This window comes from Lathamus discolor, chromosome Z (genome assembly GCF_037157495.1).
Source record: "Lathamus discolor isolate bLatDis1 chromosome Z, bLatDis1.hap1, whole genome shotgun sequence".
Taxonomy (NCBI): domain Eukaryota; kingdom Metazoa; phylum Chordata; class Aves; order Psittaciformes; family Psittacidae; genus Lathamus; species Lathamus discolor.
In genome coordinates this window covers 89,382,026-89,402,436 of record NC_088909.1, presented here as the reverse complement: position 1 = coordinate 89,402,436, position 20,411 = coordinate 89,382,026, and positions in this window count along the sequence as shown.

Below are 20,411 nucleotides of genomic sequence, written 5' to 3'. Positions count from 1 at the left end.
TGCCATAGAAACAGCCATTCCTCAGTATCTGTATTCAGAATAGCATTTCTTATTCTCTTTGCCTGTGACCATATCTGTAAATTAAAGTATTCCTGAAACCGATCTCTGGCCCTGACCATGTGCTGCAGAGAGCCTGTGTCCATTTTATTAAATCTTTTTATCTGGCAGAGAAAAATAGTTCTGAGCAAATTGTCTGTAGTTCTTCCTAATTCTGAAAGTGTGGCTTGAGAATTGTGTGGGAGAATGCTATTTAGCACAGGTTAAGTGTATCAGGGACACATCATCTAGTAGTTTGACAGTTTGAACAACAGAGTTGCGAAACTTTTAAAGTTTTATGAAGATGCTTGTATAAATACATTCCTGGAGCCCAGAGTTTCTTGCTGAAGACGGCTAAATGTGTCTGATTAGGTAAACTGTATAGTCAATACAAAACAGAACGCAAAGGGTAGGCTCAGCTTTCCAAGAAGGCATGATGGGATTCAGCATCAGCAGGATACGGGGTTAAGCATATCTTTCTTTTGATGCACTATATTTCATTAGATGGATTCTGAGTGTCTCACTAAATTACTAAGCTCACAGTCTTTATGGAGACTGAGTGTTTAAGTTTAATGTAAAATTAATTTACCAGTTAAGAATATTTCACATGTGTGCTTTCTGGGGAAAAAAGGAGACAGCTATCACTGTGGGCTGGAACAGCGGTAAGCAACCAGCTGTCTCGGTCCACCTACCAAGAAGACCACCACAGATCAATAGCTATTGTCCAGTGACTTTCGTAAAGATCACCACAAATAAAAGGGTAAACTGGGAAAAAAAAATTAATTACTTTTATTTCAAATGAAATCCATTACCCAAGTGTGGCAAACTAGAAATGCAAATAGCGGGAAGCCAGACTTGAAATACTTCCAAGCAGGGAAGAGAGATGCTCTGCTGTCTCAACCAACAGAGCATGCGCATAAGCAGCGCCAGCTTCTTCAGAGGAAGCTGTAAGAGACTGTAAAAAGGCAAAGCAATTCCAGAATGATCGGGAAACCAGCTTTTTAATCCACTCAATCTGAAGGCTGTCTACTAAATCTAGAAGAACTAAGTGTCTCATCACCAGCAACCTTCTTCTTAGTCCTTCTCTTCCCTATTGTATATTCTCTTTTCTACATCTTGGATGTGCTTTGTACATCTCTGAATGTCTTTGTAAGGATTCACCTTTGAGCTGTAACTCAATAATTGCAGTCTCAGTGCTGTCATCATTGTCTTCTCTACAACAGTTTTATAATGAAAATAATTGGTCTGTATTCTCCTGTTAATAAAAGTACCCAATTGCTGTGTTCTATGATGCAGAAGCATTGCAGTTATGTGAGATAATTCAAAGAAGGACTCTGCTTTTTAACAATATTCATGAATCCCCAAATGTGCAATCCTACCAGAAATAATTTCTGTAAATAGTAAAATTAAACAGAAGGTGTTATTTCATATTCATTATGTCGTTTAGGAAAACAGTAGTCTTAGACAACAGTGTAAACAACAGATAAGCAGAATGCTTGATGCAGACAAAGACTTCTAGAAATTTCACGCTTCCCCTCATCCAGATTAGTCTGAAATGTTATCTTGGCCAGACTTTTGCACATACGGCTGCTTTTCTTGCAGTATCTACTCTTGAGGTGTTACTGCACATTGTCAGATAATGGGCTTGATTATTTAATATACAGGATAAATGAACAGTAAAGGGATATAAAGCAATAATTTATAGGTAAACTATAATAATTTTTTACAACTACAGTAAACAAACAAAAAAAATCCCGATAATTTCTCCAAGGAATTTCTGTCCCAAACAGAAATAAACTCATAAAGAACATTTGCCATAAGTGTCTTATCATGATTAAGGTTCTTGTTATAAGGAGTTTGAATATAATTTTTTGTCCTTAGGGCAAAAACTGATCCTTCAGGTATGTTCTCACACTGAAGTACTCTTCTGGTGTTCCTGTTAGAACAGACGATGGATGGGGCTTGCAAGCCTCAGGGATTCCTAATGTAAAAATTAAAGAGGTTCTCTTCACCTGTGTTGTCCTCTCTGTAAGGAACACTGACTACAAAGAGTCCTTTATTTTTTGTAACCCCTCTAGGCAGGCTTTCCCCTTCTCCTTTCGTCCTTGGTTTCCTGGTAGTGGAGGAAATTTAATTTCCATTTGTAGAATTACTGTTGCAGCTGATTTGTATCTGTGCTGCATTTCTGCATGCCCATTGCATAGTTAAAATCCCTTTACAGAATTACACATCTCTAGCCACTTACCACTAGTGATTTAACAGGGAGACCTAATGTCAGAAGGAGGTGGTTAGTCTTCAAACATCTCAGAAAGACACAGTAGGGAATTATCCTAAGAGACATTTTCCGTTTTTGCAAATATAATTCAAAGAGTCATAGTTCAATCAAAATTAAACCTATGTGATTTGTAGCACTGTCCCAGTTGTTTAGGGGTACCAAAAAGTCCTCTTTAGAACTGCAGAATTGACCTTCTGCAGCTGGTGTGGCATATCACCTCTAGTATGCAAACTACTGCTGCTGCTTCTGGATAGCAAATATCAGCTTTCGAACCTAATTCAAAAAGCCCTTTCAAACTGGTGGAAAGACTTATTTCCACAACTATAGATTACTGTTGCATGTCATGGACTCCAACAAAAAAGACTGAGAGTCTTAGTAAGTCTGTGAAACCAAGAAGATAGGCATAATACACTACAAAAGCTAATACAGCTATGCAGCAATCAAATCTGCCCAAAGTGGCACCAGCATGAGCAGGCGTATTTTCAAATATTGTAAGCTTCTGAAAACATACAAACATATAATTGAGAACAAAATATATCCTCATCAATGATAGAGCTCAAACCCGACAAATTCAAACACCTGCTAAGCTATTTGCATTCATTAACGTGCAAGTTTCATTGCAATAGAGGTGGGGCACCTGCAAAACTCATTTTTCAGATAAGGATTAAATTCCTTAAGTCAATTCCTTTCAAGTTTTCCTAATGTTGCTAAATAGTTTCCACAATATTTCTTTTTTTTTTTTTCTTTTTGTTACATTAACAAAGATCTAGCACAGAGATGATGTGGAGAAACTCTTGGGAAACTCCATGTACAACAGTTTAATAAGCAGCAGGAGTTTTGAACTAGTAAGGCTCACTTGCAGCATTCCTTACCTAAGATTGATAATAGACAATCAGAGATCACTGGGCAGTTGAAATGAGGAGCAATAGTGCCTGTCTACCCACTTCTTTCTTTTTGTACCTTCAGATGTGAGAAACTGTTCACAACTATTTCAATCAGAATACTAACTTCTCAGAAAACATGTTCTTCTAAATCTCATCTTTGCTCAAACATACAGAAAGATATTTCAGCTGTTGCTTTTAAGCGACTTACTATAGAAGGAGTAGCAAACTTTTCTTCTGGTTCAATGTGTTATTTGAAGAAACAATATGATAAGACAATATCATAAAGATAAACTGAACCAGAATTAATGCTTCCTAATTCAACAAATTCCTAAATATGTTAGACTTTTGCCAGTTCTCATGGGAGTTCATGCAGACATCCTAGTATGTACTTGAATGTCATGGTGATTTAGATTGTATAGATGTTGAGAAAGATGCAACGTTCCCAATCTTTAAATGGATATTTGTATGGCCTAAACTTACTCTTTTGTTTTTCCACCTTTATCACAGGATAAATTTCGAGATTTTCTTGCCATTAGTCTCTCTGATCAAGAAACCTCAAAGAAGACAACTCAGGTTAAAGACAGCTTGTGTTATTTTAGAACTGCTAGCTGACCATGGGAGGTTATTGGCTGACCAAGATCTTGAGTTATATTCTCATTGTAATAGGAGAAAATACATGTTGGAAAAGATGAAAATCTCTTTATCTTTTATATGGAAATAAATACCTCAAATCCTCCATTTTATCTAAAGCTCAAAAGCAACAGACATGTTAGTAAAATGCTATGCTTGTTACACATTGGTATCACAGTCTGAATAGTCCTCTTGAAGTATCACAGATTCCTGATGTAATCACGTGCCTTATGAAGGCTGAATTTCCTCCCTTTAAGCCTCAGTCGCTTTAGTCGTGTAGTAGAACAAGGATTCTAGGTTTCAGTAAAGAAAATTTCTAGCCTTCGTGTATATAGAAAAGATTGGAAGTAGGATCTCTATTCTTAAACAGAAAGGTAAATGAAAAGATTAAAGAATGTATTACTTTCGTAAAGTCTTTTAACTGTTTAAACTGCTTTCTGGTGTTTACTGTTGCCAGCTAGGTACACAGGTCTAATAGCACCTATATAGATTTTTTTTAATATGACATTTACCACACAAAGACCTGTGTGTGAATTATTGTTTATAGTTAAGCTCACCAAATATAGCAACAGAGATTCTTGCTCTTCAATGCTAATATATTTGTCCCTTTTTTTCCCTTCAGTTTTGGTTCTCTTCAAGCAAATTCTCAAATCACATGAAAATTTAGTTTAACAAATGTCCTAGGTTTGGCCCAGCCTAGTTGCCTCACTTCTTTAGAGAAAGGAATATACTTTCAGTCATGTGTATATTTCAAAGACTTTTTCCATGTTTTTCATGAACAATTGTAATCAGATCTGCTAGTGAAGCCACTAAAAAATAAAAGTGATTATTGAAACAGACAACCTAACTACTGATAATACTAAAAACATCTTGATACTGGAAATCTTCATGAAAATAATCTGTTACAAGCACCAGTGTATGAGTTACCCTGTGCTTTATTCAATCTTGTTAGCTATAAAAACTTGAGCATTATGACTTTGCTATGTATAATTTGGGTGAAGTATTTTTATTTTAGAGGAAGAAGAGAATGAATCAACTAGAAAAGAAAGCTGGTCTTTCTGAATTTTGAAGTGTTTTTCCATGCAGCCTCAATAGTTTCTGAAATAGCTTTTGGTATATTATTATATATCCAAACTTTAGACTGTAAATCCCCCAATTGAGGAATACAGTGATGTAGGTCTACTGATTTTAATGCAACAACATCAGTTTGCATCTCCATGAACATGGCCATACTGTGTTCTCTGCACTTAGCGTAACAATGATATCTGCATATGTTCCAGTTTACTGAAATAACTCTGGCCTTGATAGTTGCTCAGGCTAACGTTTGAGGAAGTGATCATGTGCTGCTAGATGAAAAGGCTAACTGCCACAGGTCCTGTTAAGAGTCAAGGACAGGATTACTGGGCTACTTTGTGGGAAGAGAAGACTATTCCTTCTTTTTACAGAATTTGCAGTGGTGCAATTATTCCTGGTTTCCCCTCTGGCACTGTGAGTGAGGCTGCAGGAATGGCCCTGGAGTCGTCTAAGCAGGTGGGGGGGGGGGGGGGGGGGGCTGAGTCATATTGGTGTGGGACTGAAATCTCAATAGATAATAAGACTTTTGCCAAAATATTATGCCCCTCTTAGTTTATCAAAGGAAAATTATTCTGGTACTGGCATAATTTGAGTTTAACAGATACAATGATAAAATAAAACTAGTAAAGAGATTAAGGTGGAGATTGCAAGGTCTGATTAGAAGGCAGCTTGGTGCTATTAGATGCACAGAAAAAATAAATATCAAGGCTGTTAAGATGTCAAAAATATGAAAGATTTGAAGCTCATGAAAATCTCAGCTAAGAAAAAGGAAACACGGGTGAAATACAGCAGATTGCTGGTGGATTGTGATCTCAATCTGCAGAAAGACTTAATTAAGAGACAGAAAGACACTTTGCAGCAAAGGCCAGGTTGGATAATGTTTTGAACAAACTGATCTGGTGGAAGGTGTCCCTGCCTGTGGCAATGGAGCTGGTACTAGATGACCTTTAAGGTCCCTTCTAACCCAACCTATTCTATGTTTCTATTAAAATTTCATGAATAGATACTGCACAGAAGATGTTTGGCCATTTCTGAGAGACAGAGACCAGTTGTCAAGATAGACAGATCTGCAAATGTCTTGAGTTTTCATGTCAAGAGAGCATGAAATTGTGTGCAGGAGAGACTTTAATGGACAAGGCCAACAGATAGAGTGTTACAGAAAAACTGTGTGCAGGGATAATTGTCAAATCCAAAGTATCTCACAGGGTTTCTGAAACTCCTGAGGCCCAAAACAGAGATATGCTGTGGATATGGTCCAGTACTACCCAGTCATCAGAAGGACCCTTCCTGACGATTTCCAAAGACTGTGAAAGTACCATATGTTTCCCATTGTTCATTGTAAACAGTAGATATATTCATAGCATCCATTAATTTGTGGAAAGCACCTGAAAAGGAACAGAGGAAAGAGCACTGCTTGTATTTCATGCACTCGTTTCTCTCCTAAACAGGATTTTGACGGCATTCTATATAAAGATCTCTTTTATTTGGAAGATGAAAGTTGTGATGGTAGTTTTATGACCTTAGACACTCTTCAAAACATTCTTTCTAGGCAAAAAGTCCTGCCTGTCTCTGATGAAACACAATTTAACTCCTTCTAACTATAGCAGAACTGAAACCTGTATACCTAAACAAATTTTTAGATTTTGCTTAGTGCTATGCTGTTATTTCTAGATGTGCCAAATGGAGTCATGTTTGCTTAAATGACAGAGTTTTACACTGCAATATTGACTGAGTTATGTCCTTTCACCCAGTAAGTGTGTACCATATAAAAGACTAAGACACAGAATCTTCTCCTACCTTAAAAGAACTCTTTCAGCCCACCCTTAACAAAAGTCTATCATAATGCAAGACCACAAGCTACATCAACAAACTTTATATACCTGGTAACTCTATCAGTGGGAATAGGCATAGCCAAATTATAAACTTTCAGAATTCTAATATCATAGAAACAAGTCTATCAGGCAACCATCTGATAAATCATCCCTTTCTTAACTAATAGTTTATTGGAAGCACATTAACTATTATTGTATTAAAATGTGCAAAATAGGTAATTTCATATTCTAAAATGGCAGCATTTGTCTTTCTTTACCACCCAGTGGAGAAAGAATTGGCTGGATGGCCAGATGCAGACAGCTGTGATCAATAGCCCCATGTCTATGTGGTGACCATTGACAAATGGTGTCCCTCTGGGGTCAGTGTTGGGACCAATCCTGCTCAACATCTTCGTTAGTGACATGGTCAGTGGGATTGAGTGTGCCCCCAGAAAGTCTGCCGATGACACCAAGATGTGTGGTTCAGTTGATATGCTGGAGGGAAGGAATGCCATTCAGAGGGACCTCGACATGCTTGTGAAGTGGGCTGATGCCAACCTTATGAAGTTTAACCATGACAAGTGCAAGGTCCTACACCTGGGTTGGAGCAATCCCAGGCACAGCTGCAGGTTGGGCAGAGAAGGGATTCAGGGCAGCCCTATGGAGAAGGACTTGGCGGTGCTGTTCTTCTGTGAGAAACTTAACATGAGCTGGCTTCAGTGTGTGCTTGCAGCTCAGAGACCCCCAAAATCATGGCAGCTAGATGACGTTCCTTGTGACTGGAAAAAGGGAAATATAACCCCCATTTTCAAGAAGGGAAAAATGGAAGACCCAGGGAATTACAGACCAGTCAGTCTCACCTCTGTGCCTGGCAAAATCTTGGAGCACATTCTCCTGCAAGGCATGCTAAGGCACATGAAAAACAACAAGGTGCTTGGTGACAGCCAGCATGGCTTCACTAAGGGGTAATCCTGCCTGACCAATTTGGTGGCCTTCTATGATGGGGATACGGAACTGACAGACAGGGGTAGAGCAGTTGACGTCATCTACCTGGACTTGTGCAAAACATTCGACACTGTACCACACAACATCCTTCTCTCTAAATTGGAGAGACATCAATTTGATGGATGAACCACTCGATGCATAAAGAACTGGCTGCATGGCTGTACGCAAAGAGTTGTGGTCAATGGTTCAATGTCAGGCTGGAGACCAGCAATGAGTGGTGTCCCTCAGGGATCTGTGTTGGGACCGGTCTTATTCAATATCTTTGTTGGTGACATGGACAGTGGGATTGAGTGCGCCCTCAACAAGTTTGCTGATAACACCAAGCTATGTGGTTCTGTTGATACACTGGAGGGGAGGAATGACATCCAGAGGGACCTTGACACGCTTGTGAGGTGGGCTGATGCCAACCTTATGAAGTTTAACTATGCCAAGTGCAAGGTCCTACACCTGGGTCAGAGCAATCCCAGGCACAGATACAGGTTGGGCAGAGAAGAAATTCAGAGCGGCCCTGCAGAGAAGGACTTGGGGGTGTTGGTTGATACAAAACTTAACATGAACTGGCTACAGTGTGTGCTCTCAAACCAGAAAGCCAACCGTATCCTGGGCTGCATCAAAAGGAGCGTGACCAGCAGGTCAAAGGAGGTGATCCTGCCCCTCTACTCTGCTCTCGTGAGACCTCACTTGGAGTATTGTGTACAGTTCTGGTGTCCTCAACATAAAAAGGACATGGAACTGTTGGAACAAGTCCAGAGGAAGCCACGAGGATGATCAGGGGACTGGAGCACCTCCCGTATGAAGATAGGCTGAGAAAGTTGGAGCTGTTCAGCTTGGAGAAGAGAAGGCTGCTTTGAGACCTCATAGCAGTCTTCCAGTAACTGGAGAGGGCCTACAAGGATGCCAGAGAGGGACTCTTCATTAGAGACTGCAGTTGTAGGACAAGGGGGAACGGGCTTAAACGAAACCGGGGGAAGTTCAGGTTAGGTATGAGGAGGACATTCTTTACTGAGAGGGTGGTGAGGCACTGGAATTGGTTGCCTGAAGAAGTGGTAAATGTTCTGTTCCTGGCAGTGTTCAAGGCCAGGTTGGACAGAGCCTTGGGTGACATGGTCTAGTGTGAGGCCTCCCTGCCCATGGGAGTGTGGTTGGAACTAGATGACCTTAAGGTCCTTTCCAACCCAAACCATTCTATGGTGCTATGTTTCCTTACAAGTAGTAATATGAGTCTATATTTTAATTTCATTTTCATTAGTATGCAACTGAAGGCATTTTCATATAATTAATATAAATGCCTTTCTTAAGGCAGTATATTTTTCATATGTTGTCACTCTCAGCAAGTATATAATTATAAGAACAGGTATATTATTTGAAGTCTATATATTCGTTTCTACCTCCTATTGATTTATGGGTCTTTGATTATTGCTTCTTCAGATTTGCTATTAAAGACAATAATAAAAATATAAAAAAATTGACTGTGATTGGCAGTAAGTAATAGGCCTTTTAAACATAGAGAATGAAGAATGGAACCTAATCTTTCTTTTGTAAGGTGAATAAGTACCTTGGTATCAGTTTTTTTTGACATTGTACATGGACAGAAGGTTCAGAATAAAATAATATGCTTGAAATACTAAACTAATTTGAGAAGTTAATTCAAATTTCTTTTTTTTTTTTTTACCATTTATTAATTCAGTATGAAGTGTCTCATAATCATCTATATTCAGCCAAAGTACTGCATAAGCAATATACAAGATATTTCTTTGCTTTTTCAGGTCAAAGCAGCCAGTACCCTTAAATTCAAAGTAAAAAAATTTTCTAAATTGGCCATAGACAATTTTCACCTTAGCTAGCTTTATGATCTGAGAAATTTAAAGGAAGCTTTATGTAAGACTTGAGCTGTGGATGAATTTAGGCCACAATACTTTCAGGCACAATTAGGCTTTGTTGAACTCTTTTCTTAGGATGAATGTAAAGTCTTACTGGAGGATAAATTTCTTATCTGACCTTCTGTTTCCCATTTGCACTTCATGGTGAACTTATGAGTGGCTTGAATGACTTTCTCTGAGAAAGTAGTAGAAAGACTATAACAAACGTGTAGGGATAGACATTTCTGATGCTTCTCAGTATGTAGTTTGATGTTCCATGCAGTCACTTATTTACAGCAGAAATGGAACATGCTCGTTCAGTGGGAGCTCCAGGAGATGATGTCTTAGGGGAAGCCAAAATACCTCCTGGGGTTTTGTTATGAAGGAAAGTAAGATTAATCTTTTATTGTACTTTGTGCTGAGGGTGTAGGAAAGAGCTTCAGACCTGCTTGTTCTTTCACTTTCACTGTTTATGTTAGAGTTGATAGCTCTGGCTCATTCTCCAGTCATTGCACATACCTGCGCACCTGAGGTCTCAAGAGTGATGTCTGTAATGAGCAAGTTTCAGTCACCTTCCTGCAGGTTAAACCATAAACACCATTATATCTTCCTCGTTGTGTTCAGCTACTTAATTTATTTGAGATTTTTCTGGAATATATGTGCATTCAAAACAGACTATGCTTTTCTACTTTTGAATTAAGTATACAATATAAGTTTTTACGAATGTCTTTTAACTTTACTCTTACTAGCTAACTTTCTGTTTTTCTATCCTTTAGTAATCTTAAAATTTATGTTGACATATTGAAACACTTTGTTCTGTGGAACTAATCATAAGACAGTATGCTCAGTCAGAGAGGTTCTTTTCAGAGCATTCTGACTAATTCCAAAGTTTGAGAATGAAGAATAATTCAAACAATTAAATTGAAAAGCTTTTTAATGTCAAGCTTTCAGTGTCTGCACAGTAGTAGAACATTCTAAAAAGATGTTGATTATTTTAGAGGTGAAGGTCTGCATCTTCAAAAGAGCCATCGATAGAATTAGGTGCTGAACCCCTTTGAAGCTGCTTTCAAATTTCCAGCGTAATTTTGTTTAGCTCTGTGGAGTCAGTCATCTGAGTTCAAGAGGAATATAAAATAAGGAGGACTCACCTTCTCCAAAATGTGTATTCATGGCTTTAGACAATCTGGAAAGGGTTCAGAGGGTTTTAACATTCTTTCATCTTAGGGTGCTCCTTTTTCTCCATGGAGATTTTAATGTGTCACAGCTTAATGGCTGTTTCCTGCTTCAATATTGTAAAAAGAGGTTCAGTTGTGTTAAAGTGTCAGCAAGGAAGACAAAGCAAAGGCATGGAGAATAGTGATCTAAAATGCTGGTTCTCTATTCCTCTGTTTTTAATGGTGTCTTCTTTCTAGAACTGGGGTGGAAAGAAAGAGAGGCACTGTCTTGTTCAGAGCATGGACTGGTGTTGGAAAAGTGTTCGGTAGTTTTCTGGATTTAGACGACACAGTAGGCAACTTAATAATACTGTAAAATATAGACGCCAGAAGTTTTGTCCCTCATTCCAGAAGGAGATTCCAGCCATGGCTTACACCTGCAACTCTTGGTGCAATTGAAGTTAAATCCTAGTTAAAATGGGCAGAAGTTAGATCCTTTTCACAATGGACAGAAAAAAATTATGTCATTATTAATTACAAAAGGACAACTAGACTCTTTGGCTGATTGGACAGTCAGAATAGATATTTGCCTGTATTCTGAAGCAGCATCAGAAGCTTTTACAGTACTGTTGTGGTAGCAAGTATACTCATAATCTAGATATATGCCTGTATGTGAAGGTAGATCTTTACAAAAAAAGAAAAAAAAAAAAGTGAAACTGAAGTACTTGATCAAAAGCCAACAAATTCCATTTTATATTCTTAATGGAAGCAGTCAGCCTAGGTTTAATGGGCTTGAGCAGTAGAACGGGTCAGTTAACTAAAGACTGGAGATCTCAGCCTGCTTAGAGAATTTGTCTGCCCTTAGGCGCTCTAATGGCCCCAAAACACCTTCAGTGTCAGCAAAATGCTATTAATTAGAGAGGTGTAGAAGCACACTGAGCCATTGTCTCCAAGTCTTTTCTTAGAATAGACAGAAATTAAAGACTTCTTGGTGTGGCACATTAACGAATTGCAGTATATAGTACCCTAAAATCAGTACTCTCTGATGATACTGAAAAGTGAGAAGACGGAGATACTGAGTGACTGCTACACCAAAATCTCTCCACAGCAATACAGGATCTCATGTTTTGAGTATCTGTAACTTGTTCTTTTTTTCCAGGCACTAGCCTGGTGGTTTCTCTTAGCTACCATTTCTCTCTCCCTTCACTGCACTGCAATATATGATCTTCCTGCGATGTTATGAACTTGCTGTTCCATGTGTGAACTGATCTAGACCTAGCAACTTAGCTGCAACATATTCTGAATATATTTATAACACCCAGGAAGTCTTTCCCTCCTCATGTACTCAGCTGACTAACATCTGGGCACTGAATAGCTACGTTATTGATAAGTCTGATAGGCTGTTCTATATTTTACTGCTCTTTCAAACATCCATCACCAAAGAAATGTCTGCTTAACTTCTTTTCCCCTGAATAAAATACTGAAGATGTTTTTGTAGTTTCATTTTTACCTCTCACTATATTTTTCTTCTGTACAGAATGTCCTAAATAATGAAATTTAAACTTGAATTTTCCTATTGTGCAAAGTGGGCCAGCTGAGGACATCATATATTAGAAAACACACTTTCGATCATTGTCTTCTGTCTTTCACACCCACATCTGAAAATGTTGAGAAGAAACTAGAAATACACAGCAGCATATAACTTATGGAAATCTATTTTCAAATTATCTCATAAGCATAACTGTCTGCTTCTGGTTTAATTCAACAGATTGCAACAACTGAATTCATTTATCTCAAAATGGAAGTCTGTGTCCCCCTTTGCTATAGCTGAGAGGGAAAGGCAATGATGCTAAAGAATTCATCAAAGGCTTTATCACCCTCTGCCAAGTTTGCTATGAAAACATGCACGGTATAGAGAGAAGAAAGTATGGGACTGCTACGGCATGAGTGTGGCCACGAAGCAGAGACTGCGTTGAGAAAACGTTCACTGCAGAGTGGGCAACACAGAAAGTTACACTGACTACTGAGTGCTTGGATTTGACAAATTCATTAAGTTTTGGATGGTTTGTACCCAGCAACTTCATTCAGTTTGGTCTAACTAGTATATTTTCCATTTTGGTTGTCACTGTTCCAATTTAGTTCACTACCTGTTAACTTTCTAACTCTAATGTGAAAATGATAGAAAGAGTGATTTGGATTTAGTGGTTATTTTGTGATTTAGTGGAAAAGGCAGCTGAACAAGTAAACTGAAGGAGTGAAAAGTTTAAACCTATTCATGTATGTAACATGACAGAAAGGTTGCTTTTCATCTCAAAGTGCAGTAAATCACTTTTCTTGGAAACTAACCTACATCATTAGAAAGATTCACCAGCTACAGTAGGATACTAAGGAACCTTGACGAACTTTTTGAGAGAACAGTTGTTACCCTCATTCTTGAAATGTAGCCACTGTGGGTGTTTAATGACAGTTTCTCTTTAACACCACCTTTGCAGGAACCATCTTTATTCATAAAACTTGCTAGAGAATAAGCACAGACTAAGGACACAGCTGCAATGGCAGCGTGAGGATTTAAACATGATAGAAAGTTTGCTACTTCTTATGCCACCATCACCTTCAATGGGCCAAAAGACAACACTAAGAAGAAATGACCAAAATATTTTCTCCCTAAACACACTTCTCCCGGACAACTGCAACTCTGGTGAACCAAAAGGTATTGCAAATAGAAAATTAAATGTGAGATCAATTCTTTCACTTCTCAAACCCTAGACTGACATAATACTTACTTTTTCCTTAGGGAGGTATACATATTCAGAATTCTTTCTCCTGTGTTGAAGCTAAAATGTCCTTGGGGATATTTCCTGCAAGAGCAGGCAATGCTGTAGATGGAAAGGCTGAAAGAAATAGTGTCAGTTTCATGTGAAACTATTATTCTGCCATCCTCTAGATACCTCTTTTTAGACTCACTTCTACTTTGTTATCTACAGAGAGCAACCTTAAAGGAAAAATTTTCTTTTATTCGTGCATAGTGTGACACCCCTAACCAAAAGCCATACTTCTGCAAACTCTTCAGTGGAGATGTTTATAGACTTAAGCTTGTGCCTAATATAAGTAAAGCAGGAACTTAATCATTGCATATTGCAGTTTGAACATTTTGATGTTTCTCTCTTGGACTGAATTTTTTCCTGTTGGGAAGAATCAACATTTAGTCCAGGCTCTCTCTATAGAAGAAATAATACCCCTGGCCAACAAATGAAGTACAGAAAGAAGCAAAGGTCTTGGGGGCAAAGGAAAATTGAGGAGCTGACCTTGTTCACATTACTTCTGTTTCACTGAAGGATTATTGAAGTAAGTAAAAATTACTGCATGATCACGAATGAGGTAAAGACCACCAAAATGTACAGATTCAAAATTTTCTTCTGTTATATTCGTATCTTCTCAGTCACCTAACCAGTCACTGGCATTTGTTAAAGATCTCTTGCCCTCCTGTTTCCATTTTCTAACACAACACGACAATGCCATGATTTTTTCACATATGCTTAAATCAGGGCAACAGAAGCAGTGTTAGGAGAGGTTGTGTGGTGCCCTTTTAGTGCCTGCTTTGAAAGCCAAGCAACCCTAGCTCAGCCATATTGCAGTCCCCAAGAGGCATACACAGACCATTTCTAGGGTGAAGCACTCACATACCTGAAGAAGCTGTTCCTCAGAAACAACAACCTCTGAATTGTACAAGTGGCATCTACTGAATTGCCTTCATCTAGATTCATCTAGTCAAAGAATATGTCCCATCAGATGCACTGCCCTCAAACTCCTCTTAGTTATCACAGTCCTGCAATGTGTGCCCAAGAAGCTACTCTGTGATTCTGCAAGAAAGCTTTTCCATGTGTCGTTGCAATTCTCTAAAAGCTGTGGTTTGAATACAGTAGCAGCTAACTAGCATTAAAAGATTAAAACAAAATAAAAGAATAAAAAATATTATTTTGTCTGTAAAATCTATAAGCAGATTACACAAATATTGTATATTTCCCTACAAGGAAGGAATTCTATTCCTCTGGTGATGCTACTGTGTCTTCTCATGGAGTCCTTAAATAAAGTGGAAATTGAAATAAGTTAGGACATTCACTAAGCAGAGGTTGCCTTGAGAAAATAGTTTGTATAGGCTTACAGTCTGATTTAGCTTTTTTCTTATATTTACAGTAATAAATGGGACCTCCTAGGTTGCAAATGTTTTTAAAATCTGACTTTTGTTTAGACAGTAACGTGTTTTGATCTAAATGAGCATTCCAAATGCAAAATACTTCCTCTTCAGAACACTGCACAGATGTGCCTTTTTCTGCAGTCATAACTGAAGGTCATTAAAACATTAATTGAATTGTGCCAGTCTGTAAATAGTTATGTTATCTGCGATAGGTAGGTTATTCAAATGACAAATCTAGCAGTCAGCTTACTAGCAACATTTAAAAATATTTTATTGCCAGCTTCACTAAGGGGAAATCCTGCCTGACCAATTTGGTGGCCTTCTATGATGGGACTACAGGACTGATGGACAGGGGTAGAGCAGTTGACATCATCTACCTGGACTTGTGCAAAGCGTTCGACACTGTACCACACGACATCCTTCTCTCTAAATTGGAGAGACATCAATTTGATGGATGGACCACTCCGTGGATAAAGAACTGGCTGCACGGCCGCACACAAAGAGTTGTGGTCAATGGCTTAATGTCCGGCTGGAGGCCTGTAATGAGTGGTGTCCCTCAGGGATCAGTGTTGAGACCGGTCTTGTTTAACATCTTCGTCGCTGACATGGACAGTGGGATTGAGTGCGCCCTCAGCAAGTTTGCCGATGACACCAAGATGTGTGTCTCAGTTGATACGCTGGAGGGAAGGGATGCTATCCAGAGGGACCTTGACATGCTTGTGAGTTGGGCTGATGCCAACCTTATGAAGTTCAACCATGCCAAGTGCAAGGTCCGACACCTGGGTCGGAACAATCCCGTGCACAGCTACAGACTGGGCAAAGAAGAGATTCAGAGCGGCCCTGCAGAGGACTTGGGGTGTTGGTCGATGAGAAAATGAACATGAGCCGGCTTCAGTGTGTGCTTGCAGCCCAGAAAGCCAACCATATCCTGGGCTGCATCAAAAGGAGCGTGACCAGCAGGTTGAAGGAGGTGATCCTGCCCCTCTACTCTGCTCTCGTGAGACCTCACCTGGAGTATTGTGTGCAGTTCTGGTGTTCTCAACATAAAAAGGACATGGAACTGTTGGAAAAAGTCCAGAGAAGAGCCACGAGGATGATCAGGGGACTGGAGCACCTCCTGTATAAAGACAGGCTGAGGAAGTTGGGGCTGTTCAGCCTGGAGAAGAGAAGGCTGCATGGAGACCTCATAGCAGCCTTCCAGTACCTGAAGGGGGCTTCATCAATGACCTGGATGAGGGAACTGAGTGCACCCTCAGCAAGTTTGCTGATGACACAAAACTGGGAGGAGTGGCTGACACACCGGAGGACTGTGCTGCCATTCAGCGAGACCTGGACAGGCTGGAGAGTTGGGCGGGGAGAAACTTGATGAAATTTAACAAGGGCAAGTGTAGAGTCTTGCATCTGGGGAAGAACAACCCCATGTACCAGTACAGGTTGGGGGGTGACCTGCTGGAAAGTAGCAAAGGGGAAAGGGACCTGGGGGTCCTGGTGGATAGGAGGATGACCATGAGCCAGCAATGTGCTCTTGTGGCCAAGAAGGCAAATGGCATCTTGGGGTGCATTAGAAAGGGAGTGGTTAGTAGGTCAAGAGAGGTTCTCCTCCTCCTCTACTCAGCCTTGGTGAGGCCGCATCTGGAATATTGCGTCCAGTTCTGGGCCCCTCTGTTCAAGAAGGACAGGGAATTGCTTGAAGGAGTCCAGCGCAGAGCCACGAAGATGATTAGGGGAGTGGAACATCTCCCTTATGAGGAGAGGCTGAGGGAGCTGGGTCTCTTTAGCTTGGAGAAGAGGAGACTGAGGGGTGACCTCATCAATGTTTACAAATATGTAAAGGGTGGGTGTCAGGATGATGGAGCTAGGCTTTTTTCAGTGATATCCAGTGATAGGACAAGGGGCAATGGGTGTAAACTAGAGCATAGGAAGTTCCACGTTAACATCAGGAAGAACTTCTTTACTGTAAGAGTGACAGAGCACTGGAACAGGTTGCCCAGGGGGGTTGTGGAGACTCCTACACTGGAGATATTCAAGGCACGCCTGGACAAGTTCCTGTGTGATGTACTGTAGGTTACCCTGCTCTTGCAGGGGGGTTGGACTAGATGATCTTTTTAGGTCCCTTCCAACCCTTGGGATTCTGTGATTCTGTGATTCTGTGATTCTGTGACTCTTCGTCAGGGACTGTAGTGACAGGACAAGGGGTAACGGGTTAAAACTTACACAGGGGAAGTTTAGATTGGATATAAGGAGGAAATTCTTTCCTGTGAGGGTGGTGAGACACTGGAATCGGTTGCCCAGGGAGGTTGTGACCCGATTCCAGGGAGGTTGTGAGTGCTCCATCCCTGGCAGTGTTCAAGGCCAGGCTGGACAAAGCCTTGCGTGAGATGGTTTAGTGTGAGATGTCCCTGCCCATGGCAGGGGGGTTGGAACTAGATGATCTTGAGGTCCTTTCCAACCCTCACTATTCTATGATTCTATGATTCTATGATTCTATTTCAGAATGCTACTTAGAGAACAGTACAGCAGAAAGTCAAGAAGCTGCATTTGTGACACCTTTCCAGCAAGAGTGAGTCCTTCTGTTTTATTTTGTGTTTTTTTTATGGAGTCACACTGGAGGTGAGGTGATATATCAGAATCAAATAAGTCAGCTTAAGACATAATTTGCATTTCAGTGTGTGACATTCCACCAAGCATTGTGATGTTCATTGCAGTACATGGCAATTCATGTTAAGAACATATGATATTGCTAGACTGCAAGCACCTTGTGGTTACAGCAATTATAAATACATTATGTGAAGTAAGGACATTGTATTATTTATACCCATTGCATGTTGCGGTGTAAAAGTAAAGCACAAACGTTCCTACAATTGTTGTTTTCTTTCTCAGAGATATCTAAACAAGAGATCCATTATTAAACATGCAGGTTTGTACTGTGACTTTTTAAAGATGCCATAGTATTTTAATACACTAAGGTGAATGACTTTGTGCATGTGTAAGCGGAGGTACTACATGTCTTAAATGTCTTGCTTAATTTGGAAAGCTAAAATGAATTCCTTGGATCCAAAGAGAGGCTTTATGGTTTGCTAGATTACTGTAAGGGACTCTATGACATCCTTTTTTCAGTAATTTAATATATTCTCAGGTTATTTTTTTTTTCCATCTGGTCTCTAAGGTGGTAAAATGTAATCTTCACTCACTAGTGTATGCTCCTGGAGTCTGCTTGCACAGAACCATGAGTCAAGTATTGCTCAAAACCTTATGAGCTAAACAAAAATGACCAGAGAGTCATATCTCTCTGCTCAAAATGGCATTGCAGGCCTCGTATTCAAAGAGAAAGTACATAGCAAAATCTGGGGCTGATACCAACAAAGTAACCTGAAAGAATCTGCTTACCAATAAAGATCTTTTTCTCTATTTGCAGGCTCAACGGGTTAAAGATGTGCCTTTGTTCTCAATTACCCACAAGGCAGTACAGAACATATAATGCTACAAAAATAGTTTTAAATTGCTCCAGCAATCATTTGATGACTTTGTGATGTGGGGACCAAATGTGGTGCCTATATACCTTCATACCTTCGTGTACATGGGACTTGTAATACCAAAGAGGAGAAAAATTCAGAAGTGGCCTATATAGTAATGAGGATACTTGAGCTAGTCTCATGCATTAGAAAGACAGTTACTTCATCTGTGGACTTGGATATGACTCATCTTCCATGCTGATCCACGTGTGTTGCTGGGTTTGTTAAATGTGAGTAAAAGAGGAAAATTAGGAGTCATGATCTTTACTTGCAATATAAATCAGTCTTGAATACCCTTAGAACACAGTAAATATTGGTCAAGATTAAAAGGGGGACTTTTACAGACTTTCTGTAACATAAATGGAGATTAAAGTGATGCAGTGATAGATTGTCAATGTTCTTCATAATTAGTCCTTAATTACTTATTTGGCAGGCAGGCTGCATTTAGAGAAAGGCTGGCATCCTGCAACAATTTCAGCTCCCTTCAGTGACAGTTTATGTTTTGTTTTACAAAGAAAAAGTTGCCATAACATGCTCCTTTCCAGGCATCGACAGCTAAATCTGAAAGCTGAATTCGAGTATACATGCAAGGTAAACCCCCCTTGTCCTGGTTTCAGCTGTAACTATTATTTTTCTGCTTCCTAGTAGCTGGTGCAGAGCTGTGCTGCAGCTTTAGTCTGAAAACAATGCTGGTAACACACTGATGTTTTAGCTGTTGCTCAGTAGCACTTACCCTGATTAAGGACTTTTCAGTCTCATGCTCTGCCAGTGAAGAGGGGCACAAGAAGCCAGCAGGAAGCAGAGACAGGACACCTGACCCAAACTAGCCAAAGAGGTATTCCATACCACAGCACGTCATGCCCAGTATATAAACTAGGGGGAGTTACCCAGAAGAGACTGATCATTGCTCCTGTCAGGCTGGGTATCAGTCAGCTACTGGTGAGCAATTGTATTGTGTATCACCATTGTTTACTGGTTTTTACCTTTTCTCTTTAAGTTTCATACTCTTTCTCCTTGTTATTTCCATTCTAATTATTGTTAGTTGTAGTTTTGTATTATACTTTAGTCATTGGACTGTTCTTAATTCAACTTGTGGGGTTCACATTCTGTAGATTCTCCTCCCCATTCTGCCCAGAGAGGGGAGGAGGCAGTGGAAGGGAGGGGTGAGCAAACAGCTGCATGGCTCTGAGTTACCGGCTCACTTAAACCATGACACCCCTTTCCTTGGATAAATCTTGATTTGACAGCCCCAAATATATACATACAGGATATGGCCTGACAAATGTATTGATCAGTGCTGATGCCTAGGCACTAGTACCACACAATAATGTACCAAAAAAATATAATAGAGTGAGGTCACACTGCCCTAGAATAGCACAGAGCCAGCTTTTATGAGTAACTTCAGAATTCAGTTTAAATGATGTGAAAATCAAATTCTAAATTGCATTACTAGTATATATTGTCCCACAGTTCAGAGTTGTAAATAATAAACTGGCTGTCACCCAAAATATTAATCTATTTCTATTACATGTTAAGAAAATTGTTTATTTTGCCTCCAGTGAAAACCATATTCATCATGATATGAAGTATAGAAAGCTAATTGTTGCACTTTTGAGTAAGTTAAAGCTTTGTCAGGTAGCTATGCAGCCTGGAAGTTTGCAAACACATAGTGAACAAACTGGCAATAAAATTGCAACTTACTTTGGCAATAAGCTGGATTTTCTGACTGTTTTTCTTGAAAAAGGCCTATTTGTTCTTATTCAATAGGATCTGCTTTTTCCTGGAAGAACAGAGATTCTATGCTTGGTGCATCGTGATGCCAGGTAAGCCAACTGACAGGTTCCACCTTTTTAGTGGTTCTTCCTATGAAAACAGGTCTTATAGCTGTTTAATGGATTCTGGTATCAGTCACATAATTTTTATTAAGATATCAGAAATATAGAATCTCTGATATTTTTCTGTAATAAATCTAATTT